Genomic DNA, 12,711 nt, shown 5'->3' on the forward strand with positions numbered 1-12,711 from the left:
ATCCTGGACAGGAGTTACTTTCTTTTTCATATGCCTTATTATTAGCTGAAAATTTGATTTCCTTTGATACAAAAACAAACAAAATATAGCCGACATTATGTTATTGTTCCAAATGAATCATCTCTTTGCTCGGAAAGACGGCAGCATCAAACCCCGATCATCAAAGTCACAAATGCAGCTGTGGAATTCTTTTGTACGTCAAAAGAAAACTGACAGCTGTTTGAATGTTTACAGCCAGTTGGAACTCCATTTCCCATTTCCCTCCTTGATCAAACTAGGACTGTTGTGCTTATAAGTAATTGTTCTAACATGATGACACATATATTTCTCGCGCTCAAACGTCATGCAGTTGCCGGAGATAGAGTATCATGTACTTTGAATTATAGACTGTGGTGTGGTAGTTGCATTATGTTTTTTTCTTAAAAACAGAAGTTCAATTCCCGATCACATCCTCTGACAGGATCCGGGCATTTCATCTCTTTGAGGTATCATCTGTTTGTTCGGAAGGGAATGTATATGTGTTATAGTTGCGTATGACGTGAGTGAACTTTCGAATTATGATAAGAAGGGAAAAAATAACATCGGAATGTGATGACTTACTAGCAAATCACAATGTAATAGAAAAAAAGTTATACATTTACTTCATCAGTTTGCAAATGCAAAAAGCTCGGAATCTACATACACATACAATAATTCAAGACAACATGATGCGTAAAACAACACGTGTACTCTAAATACATATTATAGGCATTATTTACCATTATTTTGCAGACGAAACAAAAAAAAATCCAGCTTTAGTGCTTCAAAATAGTTGTAAAATGTGAGCGAGGAAGGGAAACAACCAGTGTAAAAAAAAAATAAAAAAAGTTAATCAGTATAATCAATTAAGTATTGTTAATTGGGATGGCTTTATAGTAACTGATCAGTGGAAACTAGTGGGAATGCTAGGGGATGATTGTTCCAATCCTTGTGGGGTTCATTTAAGACTACATATTCTTATGTGAAAATTATTTGCTTCAGAATGGTCTCATATTCAAGTAATGTGCAGTTTCATGTTTCCAGGTTAGCATGCCTGTACAGTGACGGGGCGATCGTTAACGGCCCGTTAACGATCGCCCCGGAAAACATCGCCCCTGGAAACATTAAACTGCACGTTACTTTAATATGAGACCATTTTGAAGCAAATGATTTTCACATAAGAATAGATATATAATGTACTCTTACAGAATCCCACAAGGATTGGAACAATCATCCCCCACCATTCCCACTGATTCCCACTGATCAGTTACCAGCTGTCCCCTTTAAATTAAAAAAAAAGTGAACAAAATTGTTTAGACTAGACCGTCTACAGTTAGTTTAGTGAGAAAAACAGTGATATCTCCTTATTTTCGGCTTTATTGCAAAATCTTTATATGGTAAGATGTTATGTGACACAACTGACCTACACATATGCATCAAATGTGATAACTCGAACATTTCTTAAATCACTGCTCCCAATGGTATACAGTACCTTTAATGCTATACACTCGCTAAATTAGATTGTTTCCCTACCCCCCTGCCCACGAGATGGAAGCTAAAAGGCACACAACGTATTGTGCTGTAAACATCAAATTATCTGAACATGAAGAAACAGACATGAGGATGACAGTCCATTGTCAATATTCGAGCGTTTTAACCGTGTGAACGGTATAGCCTAACGGTGAACACAGTGTGACGCATCGTGTTTTACAGTGTGAACGCAATGTACTTCACAGTGTAAACACAATGTGAAATAGTGTATTCACGCTGTTTCCACTCTCGAATTTTTAAGGGATCGTATAGTTTTGGTTGAGACCTAATTTCAGATTTTTAACATTTTTTTGTGAGATAATGAGAAATCTCTTATGAAATATGAAAGCATGTAATTCTATGAGGAATTCAACTTTTATTTGATGAAAATTGGTTTTGAAATGGCTGAAATATCAAAAAAGGGTGATTCTGATAAAGTGTGGGACCCACACTTTATTACGGTCGCTTTGTTTTACTTTGTTTTTGAATGTTTCAGTCATTCCAAACCCGTTTTTCATCAAATAAACTTTGAATTCCTCTTCTCCACCATGGTATGCTCTGTACTATATCATAAGTGTTTTCTTGTTATCTCACAAAAAGTTAAAAGCCCAATTCTCATCTCCACCATTGCTGTATCATCCCTTTAAACAGTGCGATCCACAGTGTGATTCACAGCGTGGTTCCAAAGAGCTACTACCCACAGCCCTTTGGTGGGGTGGTTCACAGTGTAGTACACACTTTGATTCCCACCTGATTTACGCTGTGGCAGGGCTGGCTTTTCATGAAGAGACAGACATGACAATGACAGATTACTGTCAATATGGTGTTTTGAAAACAAACAAAAAAATAACATTATTTTATTTTGCCACAGAATGCCGCACCATAGAGCAAACTTATCTAATGCAGCAGAGATAGAGTGAGTGAGAGTGAGAGTGAAGAAGAAGAAGAAGAAGAAGAAGAAGAAGAAAGAGAGAGAGGGGCGGAGAAAGGAGTGAAATCACCTACCTTCAGTAATTGCAACGCAGGCGTCGAAAGAAAGCGTGAGTGTGTTGGAACTATGTAAAGCAGAAAAGTACATACCCACTGTCATTGCTGATCACGGAAGTGGTCCTCGTTGAACATTACCTAGATGGCAAGTGAGTTGGAGTCGTTGCGAGGTGCGCTTGCCATGACAAAAACTCCGTACCGCGTGAATGGCAGCGTAACATCTACAGGAATGTCAGGATATTGTTTCAGGTGGATTGTTCATGTCGACCTCCTTTGAACTCTAAGGTTGGAAACATTTTTCGCAGTGTATTGCGTCGAGTGTTGCTCATCATATGTAATTCCCGGGCGTACTGCCAAATTTCTTAAACGTGTGGGGGAGGGGGGAGAGCTAGGAAGGGGGGGGGGGTGCAGAGAAAAAGTAGGAGAAGCTTTGTGTGAAGCGGTGCCCAAGACAAACAGATAACAATCGGCAGCGGTTTACCTGAAGAGATCTCTAGCCGCTTTGCGCTCCGGGAATGTAATGTTATCCGTGGAGAAAACGCTCAGTTCGGTTCCACACGAAATATCCGGGCCAGCTAGTCCCCAGTTTCCGCAACCCTAATTCACTCGCAAAGTTTCGACCTTCCGTCGGTTCTTAACCCACATGACAGTAATCAAACGACAGCGAGCTGTGGTTTGGCTCCGCGCAATAAAGACAGCACAGACGGAACAATAGCAGCCGTATTTTTATGCTTCCCTGCCACCAAACTATAAGTTGTAACAGACTGATGTATATTTGCTTGCGCAGGGAATTTGATTTTAAATCATTGTATAAATTCATTGTCAGTACGAAATAATTCGTAAAGTTGGGATTAAGTATTGATGATTTGCCAGAATTGCAACTCTATAGAGGACATTGTTCATGCCTTCATTGAACGCAAACTCTACACAAAAAGTTTCTTACGCATGCCTAGGTATAAAGGAGTTAGTTACAAGATATAATACCAGGCACTATCAACAAAATTGATATCAAAGCGTTACATTAATTGTTGAAAATAGAGTGGAGAAGACAGTATAGTATTTTTGTTTTTGTTGTTGTTGTTTTCAATAGTACTCCGGAGTATTGACATGAGCTTGTTTTAGATCAAAACATAATCTAGTAATGATAAAAGAAGCCGCTCTTAAAAATATGTATTGATGAGAGAAATAAGAACGAGAATAGCAGTACAATCTCATATGAAACATAGAAAAACTTTGAAAAAAAATGAACACACACTACGATAAGGATTATTGAACCTCTAAAGCACGATTTTGTTTGTTTTACTCTCAATGTGATACCAGTATGATCATACTATTTTGATTGTGCATTTTGAATGGAATCTTGCGTAAATCTTCAGACGAGGCGAAAAAAAAAATCAATCCTTAATCAAAAAATTAAAAAAACATCAAGGTGTAGATGGAAGGTTGGCGCAAAACTGTTCAGCAGAACTCTATCAATATCAAACCATCAATGAATGGTTCTCTAAAAAAACAGGAAAGAGCTAAATTATGACATGACATGAATCTTATCATATCCTCGTTTGTTTGACCTTTCATTATAAAGTAGGACCCTATGTATCTGATAACAAATAGAATGGAACGTAGAACTATCAAGTTTTCATAGGTTCCAATGAAGAAACGAAATAACAACAGTAGTAGAAGGATAAAATATCACTTACTGTTAAACTTTCCGAATTACTTATGACTCCCTTCTGTGGAGATTTCACATAGCACTGACACGCGTAATCAGTGACAATTCCGGAAACAGCAACTTCCGCCTAGCGTGTGAAGAAGATTACGTAAACTGCATAGAGCCTCAATTAGAAACGAAACCGCAATTCGTTACCGATGTCGTCGACAATAATGATTCTGTAAGCGCCCATATCTTATGGTATGGTAAGGTATAGTGCTGTATGGAATGGCATGAAAAGGAGTTATTGTGTTATTTCAATGTTTGAAAAGAAAATTTATTATGTAAAATTCAAAGACAAACGAACAAAAATAGTTACAAACGTATCTGATAATCACGGCGAATTAACCCTATTCAGCAATACAAATAGGGTACCCCATAGCTCTATAACAGGGGAACTTCACTAAACCGGTAAAATGCCATCGTTTGGAAATTTCTCAGAGAGGAGCTCTAATCTTCACCATCATTCAGTTGGCACAAAGTACTAATGCCACATCGGTGGGCTCACGGAAAATGTTCCATATTAGTTGTCAGATGGGTTGCATTCGAGAAACTAGGTCCTTTATGTTCTTTTTTCAGTTTCCAGCTCAAGTTGTGATTGGTACTCCCTCGCCTTCTATTGCATTCCACTTTCCCTTGACGCTGAAATATTAGTATTGAATCTCGCGGAATGCATTCACAATAATATTGATTATTCCCTCCCGCTTGGCATACGAAACAGCTTGTGATTATCTGCAAAATATTGTATACTTAGGCTCTTCCGAAAAGAAATAGACTGTCGTGGCTCAATTTTGGGCTCATTAGAGTATTCAGTTTATGTACAAAATGTTTCCCCATAATCGCTCTTTTCCAACTTGTACTTTCATGGTATTCAAGTAAGGTGTCTTGGAGATCCCCAATGTATACGATTGAAAAGAAACAAAAAACAAACAAACAAACAAACGCTAAAGGAAGCTGAAAGCATGCTAAACGGCATACTATGTACTACGCGGATAGGCTATAGTGATTGTGACTTTTCCTTAAAAAGTGTATGTATTATACTATCTTATTTGATTGCAGCATGCAAGTTTTCAAATAAAATTTGGTACGAATCTTCAAAGGTCTACCAAGGAGGGATTTCCCCTCCAGACACGTTGGCGATCATTGGTAATTATAGCCCTTCTAGAAGGAGTGCAAATGGGTGACCACCAATGCTAGCAAGAATGGCTGTTCCTTTATATAGGCCACTGACATGAAGAACTGTTCTTGGTTGATATAAAGATATCATACAATCACCATTACGTTCTATGACTTTAGCCTTGACACCCTTAATGGTAAGTCCATAGGTGACCGTGCATCACAAAACGAACAAAAAGTCGCAGCCCTTGATCTTGCGTGAGGACCTCAAAAAGGTGATACAGGTCAACCCAGTCAATCTTGAGTTTTTCATACTTTCTGAAAGAGTTATACTTCGTCTTCATTATTCTTACGTTCGGGGTTATCAAACGAATTGGAAAGTGTGTTTTCAGCAGTTTTTATACAACACCTTTTTTGTAGAGTAGTGCGATTAGGTACGTCTTTAGAGGTCCCGTTTAATTTCTTTAAAATTCTTTGCACGCCTTTCACTTTCAACCGTAATAACTTTTGAATAGATAGTGCTACTGCTTTGAAAGTTGGCATTTATTATGGACAGAATGTGTTAATTAAGCATGCTTAATTTCAGCTCAATCTGATAATCCCTTCATTGTTGATGCTCCAGTGGTTTACATCATGTGTTTTGTCTCTTTCACAACGCCCTCTTGCGCGGCTTGGTAAAGATTAAACGCTTGAATAGACCTTGTACTTCAGAGCCTCTTTTCTCAGTTCACACCTTTCCAGAGTGTATGATTTCTTTCCAATATTTAGATAGGTTAGGAGAGTCCATTTAAATTGAGTTAAACATCATTTTAAAGCTTAGAATCTGCTCTTACAATATCTGCCCTTAACTAAAAATCCATGTCTGGCGACTTTTTGTTGGTTTTGTAGTGCAGGGTCACATAGGGTCCATGGTAGGTCAATGATTATATCTCTGTAATGTGTTCGACTTCTTGCTTCATTGGTGGAGTCAATTTATAAGAAACAAGTACATTATTTTACCCTCGTTTAAAGGGATAGTGAAGTTTTGGTTTAAGTGAGGATTCAATTTTAACTTTTGCGAGATGATTAGAAACCACTTATGGGAATATGAAAGAGCATACAATTCTAAGAGGAAATCAATGTTTATTGGATGAAAATCGACTTTGAATGACTGCGATATCAAAAAAAAAAAGGAAGACAAAGTGGTCATACTATTTAAAAGGTGCGTCCCAATTCTTATTAGAACCTCTTTGTTTCTGGATATCTCTGCTATTTCAAAACCAATTTCATCAAATAGACGTTGAATTCCTCTTAGACCTACATGCTCTGTTATACAGTGTATTTCATTAGAGGTATATAATTATCTCACATAACATAAACATGAAGCCAGGTCTCAACCAAAAACATAAAAATGCCAACCTGTACAACTCACGTCCTAAAAGACGCAGTGTGTATTTCTTAGGTCTTGCGTGAGGTCTCCAATTTCATTCCAAGGACTCAAAGCCGTGACTAAGCCCGTCAGACGTTCAGTCACGCGTTGCCAATCATTGAACCCTAACTTCTCAATACCGAAAGACTGTAATTCTTCGTTTCTATGTCAAGATTTCCATCCTATATTGGGCACGGAGTAAGAACGATATTGACTGTCACAATTTCGGGAGTTATGAAGCAGATCCAGTTTCAATCCTCGGAAAGAGAAAGTAGATGAATCGCCAATGAATTCAAAGCCCGAATTAAGAGAGAAAATACATGATATTCAGTGATCATGGTGATAGAGAGCGGTAAATGGTGATCCATTCAGTAGATTATATATGTGACCCTGCACCTCAAAACAAACAAAAAGTCGCCAGACATGAATTTTTAGTTAAGACCGTATTCATAAAGAGCAGACTTTAAGCTTTAAAATGATGTATAACTCAAATCAAATGGACTCTCCTAACCTATCTAAATATTGGAAAGAAAGCACAAACTCAGGAAAAGTGTGAACAGAGAAAAGAGGCTCTGAAGTACAGTTTCTATTCAAGCGCTTAATCTTTACCAAACCGTGCTGGCTGTGCGATGAATAGGACAAAAAGCAGGAAGTAAGCCACCAGAGTAACAACAATGAAGGAATTATCAGATTAAACTAAAATTAAGCATGCCTCATTAACACATTCTGTCCATAATTAATGCCAACTTTCAAAGCAGTAGCACTATCCTTTCAAAAGTTATTAGAGTTGAAAGTGCAGAGTGTGGACAAGGCTTTTCAGAAATGAAAAAGGGATTCTAAAGACACACATTATCACGCTATTCTACCAAAAATGTTCAAGATAAACTGCTAAAAAACACACTTTCCTGCCCGTTTTATGATACCAAATTTTGGCATAATGTAAAAGAATATCTGCTCTTTCAGAAAATATGAAAAAGTCAATTTCAACTAGATTGACCCATTTCACTTATTTTCAGTCCTCATGCAAAATCAGTGTGTGCGACTCTATGTTCGTTTTGAGGTGCACGGTCACATATATATCAAGGTGTGTTGACCAGGTAAACTAGTCTCGTTAATGAAATGATTCCAGGATTTGCAGACCATTACGTAATAATTTGTTATAGTGGATCCCATTGAAACTTGTGTGTATTTTCTGGTCGAGGGAAATCTTTAGTATAAACGTAAGCATTGATAAGTCTGCATGATTACAAAAGTCAAATTCGATTTGTTGTTAATATTTTGTGTAATGTTTTTATTTCTGCGAAGGAGGTGGGGTCCGTGAACTCCTAGATAAATTTGCAGGTATACTGTAAAAGAAAAAAAAAATGTTTTAGGTTAAAGGGATGGCACAGTATTGGTGGAGATGAGAATTGGCCTTTTAACTTTTTGCAAGATACCGAAAAAACACTTATACTATAGTACAGAGCATACCATTTTAAGAGAAATTCAAGGTTTATTTGATGGAAATCGGTTTGGAATGACTGAAACATCCCAAAACAAAGTAAAACAAAGCGATCGTAATAAAGTGTGGGTCCCACACTTTATTAGAATCGCTCTTTTTTGGGATATCTCAGCCATTTCAAAACCAATTTTCGTCAAATAAACGTTGAATTCCTCATAGAATTACATGCTCGTTCATATTTCATAGGAGGTTTAACATTATCTCACCAAAAAATGTTAGAAACCTGAAATTAGGTCTCAGCCAAAACTATACGATCCCTTTATGACATCAGAGCTGATGCCTGGTCATATTTCTTTTTTTTTTTCTTAAGTCTCAGTCAGCCCTGATCTATGCAAAGTGTGTGTTGTTTTTTTTTTCAATTTTTCCCCATTCCCTCCCGTTCCTTTCTTTGATAATGATATTGCATACATTCAGTAAAGCGCATACCTTACCCCCCAAAATAGGCATGCTACAGCCTTTATTCTCTCTTGCACTGTCACCTGCACACACGACGCACTGTCACTCGCACACACCTACACTTTTATTGTCTACTATACCATGCAGTAGTCAATAGGCGTTTTCACATCAGCCCGATAAAAATCCAAGCTCGAGATATTTTCCTATTTCCCAAGTCAGAAAATTTCGAAACATCGGGCTGATGTGAAAACGCCTAATGGTGCTGCGTGCTGGTGTTTGTTTGTTTGTTTTTTTCTTGTTTTAAAGCGCCAAGTCACTATTTTTCTTTTCTGTTTTTTTTTTTTCTCTAGGAAAATGTGTTTCGTGTATTAATATTAAGAGTTTTATGAGTACATATATAATTGGTGTTGTATTATATTGGTATCACATATTCAGATAGGGCCTCTCCACGTCAAGCTCTGCTTATGATGACGGTCCCCTGTATTGATTTCTCCTTTGTTAATAGATACAGTATGCCTTAATATGTTATTTTGATTCATATGTCACTTCAGACTGATGTTGTTACGCAAATGATTTTTTTTTGTATTGATTTGTATGTTATATGTATCATTCTGTTTTCATTTGCAATTGTATTCGGAGAAAGAAAATGCAGAAATAAACCAAACCAACCATAAAACTGCTACCAGAGTCTCCGATATCATGTAAATCTAAGGCAATGAAATTATCAAGGCTTAAAGGGATTGAATAGCATTGTTTGAGATGAGGATATTCAGTTTTCATCTTTTGCGAGATACTTGATAGAAGCCATTTTATGTAATGTTAAGGAGCATACTATTCTATGAGGAATTCAAATTTTATTTGATGAAAATCGGTTTTGAAATAACTGATATAATTATATCCAAACACAAAATAAAACAAATCGATCCTAATGAAATGTGGGCCCAAACTTTTATTAGGATCACTTCGTTTTGGATACCTCAGCCATTTCAAAACCATTTTTTTTTTCAAATAAACTTTGAATTCCCCCCTTGCATAATATGCTCTTTTATATTTCAAAAGATGTGTCTCATTATCTAAAAAAAAAAAATGATATTCAAAAATATTAGAAAGTTTAAGCTTCACACCATCCGAAACTATATCATTCTAGATTATGAAATTATGAAGTTTCAATATTTTTTGCAATTTTTGCACTTTTCGAATAGTTTATAATGAATATGCTTCTAGTGAGTGAGTTGATCAGTGTTAATTATGTCATCATTTCACAATTTTCCATTGATGGTGTAAAAAAAAAGACAGACGACAGAAATTAATAGAACATTCTTCCACTATAAAAGTGTGAAATATATGATATTACTCCTGGCTGAAAAACTTTGACTTCCTCAATTTTCATCCGACTTTGATCAAATTTTCACCGTTGCGCATATAAATTTATACTTATTCTTAGCAGACTATTTGTAGCAAGTTCTGTATTTTCCCTTGAACTCATAAGAATCCTACGAACAGTATAAAATCCGTGTATGGTGAACGGATTTATCACACTTGACATTATGGAAGAGAGGGGGGTCACCTTTCACACCCTGAACCTCTGTCCTAAGATTCAATCTGTTCGTCAGTAGCATTTTTCCGCAGATTGTCTTCTTAGGATATAAAACCATCATCCAGTAAACAACTACTAAGCACGGGAATATTTTGCTCACAGATCTTTCAATAGTGACAGCAGAGTGTTAAAGATTTTGGTATGCTGATGTTGCTGAAGTTTTACAAGCACTTGACCATCAATAACTTAGCACAGATAGAAAGCTTTAGCCATGGTGACCCAACAACATTAATGTTAAACAAGGTCTTTTAAAGTGTTTGACAGTATCCTCTTTAATTAACATATTACGTTTTAGACACAATGATAAACTACATCAGATTGTGTAGTGATTATAAGAAAAAAGTTTGGGACAGGTGAAATCGCTTTGAGTTCATTGCCTTTTAGGATTTGATGCGAATGAATACTTTCGAATCCCCCGCACGAACTCTTTTCAGATGATATGGGTAGATGACAGTAAAACAATACTTCCGGTCAGACGAAAGTCTATACCCTGGATATTCGTACGTGCTGTTGTTGTTTTTCTTTTCTAAAATGAATGAACAATATGAAAGAAGTGTCTTACTATAACGGTCACAAAGCCATGCCCTGCTTTATCAAGCCCTTTGTGCGCTTTGAGTTTCGATTGGCACAAAAAAAAAGAAAGAAAGAAAGAAAGAAAGAAAGAAAGAAAGAAAGAAAGAAAGAAAGAAAACCAATAGTGTTGTACACACAATCGACATTCCCTGGTACGTAAAGTGTTATAGACCTCTTCGCGCTCTGTGGATTGTGTGTTTTCCCTTTCGAAAGTGTAGGAGAGAACATGGAGCTACGTAGCTCCATGGAGGGAAGAAGGGAAGAAACTTAGATTACATCGATACCAAAGGCCATATATTTATAAATGGGCCTGCCTTTAAATTGCGCAACCACAAAGTGGACACTGACACTGTACTATAGCAGTCCTTTAACCCTCTGCATGCCACATAAATGTCCTGTTCATGGGTATGTGTGTGAAATCTGTACATATTTGACTCACTGCCAGAGTAAGGATTAACAAAAGTAAACAAGAGGAAATCTGTGGCATTTTTGGAAACACATGCTAATGGTTCATATACGAGCAAGATCAACCAGTTAAGACAATAAAAAATAATGGCTATTAGAGTGGGTTACAGTTCATTAGTCCGAAGGTTCGATGTTCCGAAGGTTCTTTAGTCCAAAGGTTCGTTATTCCGAAGGCCCGTAATTCCGAAGATTCGTTATTCCGAAGGCTCGTTAATTCGAAAATGAAATAAGGTTTGTTATTCCGATGGTTCATTAATCCGAAAATGAAATAAGGTTCGTTAATCTGAAGGTTCGTTAATCCGAAATGAAACAAAGTTCATTATTCCGAAGGTTCGTTACGGATCCCATTTCATTTTCGGATCAACAAACCTTCAGAATAACGATCCCTATTTCATTTTCGGATTAACGAACCTTCGGAATAATGAAACCTATTTCATTTTCGGATAAACGAGCCTTCGGAATAGCGAACCTATTTCATTTTCGGATTAACAAACCTTCGGAATAACGCCACAAATGTTCGGATTAACGAACCCTTTTTCATTTTCGGATTAACGAACCTCTAGGTGTAGGGAATTTGTGTGTTTCGGATTAAAGAACCTTCGGAATAACGAACAGCACCCATTTGAGTGGCCATAAGGATAATCATCTATTTCTATAAACACATCTGGTCAGCCGTCTTAGTTAGACCCTAAGTGATTCTGGCGTAATTTGTGCATAACAGACTCTCTTATTTTCGTCTTTTCTTTCACGCTTATTCTGTCGGGGGGGGGGGGTGCGTTTATATTTTCTGTTTCCACATCCGGGTTTCATCAGCTAACATGCAAAAAAAGGCCTCTTACCTGCACGCATGCGAGTAATTTTTTTTTTTAAGGGTCTGCGTATGCCGCGTATTGTTACAACAGACTTACAACAGAGGTAAAACGGTCTCAATATACCACCCCTGGTCTGTAGAGAATTATTGTGCTAAAGTGGAATGTTTAAAGATTGTGGACTCCCCAGCCAGCAAATATTAAATAACAAGATGTATCATCCATCCTCTTGAACCACGGATAAAACGACAGCAACAAAAGCATTTTAGCTACTTGTGTTGGTAACAATGCCTGACATCAAACTTATGATATGTGACAGATGAAGGAATTAATACAAGTTCCCGCTTACTTCCACATACACCATTATGTACATTATATAGTTCCCTGGTATCCCTGGTATAAAATAAGCTAACGGATAGGAGACAATGCTTGTTTACTTTGGTTTTGTTCTGCTCTGTGGTTGTTTATATATTATTTGGTCCTTATTCTGCCGGGTTTTTTTTCCCTTTTCTTGAAGGATCAAAAACAATCACAAGAATGGAGTCGTTTTGACCGTGTCCACGACCTCACTTTCCTATGCCAGTTCGGGTTCTAGTGGAAATG

The 12,711-nt window shown here is 37.1% G+C and overlaps 1 protein-coding gene across 2 annotated transcripts in view; it reads right to left on the minus strand.

Annotated features, from left to right (window-relative positions):
• LOC140238787 (mesenchyme-specific cell surface glycoprotein-like) overlaps window positions 1-12,711 on the minus strand; it is a 65,065-nt gene that overhangs the window by 33,720 nt on the left and 18,634 nt on the right. The window contains exon 1 of one of the 2 annotated variants that reach the window (XM_072318683.1): window positions 2,554-2,673. The exons of the other annotated variant lie outside the window; for it this stretch is intronic. The gene's annotated coding sequence lies outside the window, so the exon portion shown is untranslated. Of the gene's footprint in view, window positions 1-2,553; window positions 2,674-12,711 lie in introns of those variants that run through there. 2 annotated transcript variants of the gene reach the window in all.

This window comes from Diadema setosum, chromosome 15 (genome assembly GCF_964275005.1).
Source record: "Diadema setosum chromosome 15, eeDiaSeto1, whole genome shotgun sequence".
Classification (NCBI taxonomy): Eukaryota; Metazoa; Echinodermata; class Echinoidea; order Diadematoida; family Diadematidae; genus Diadema; species Diadema setosum.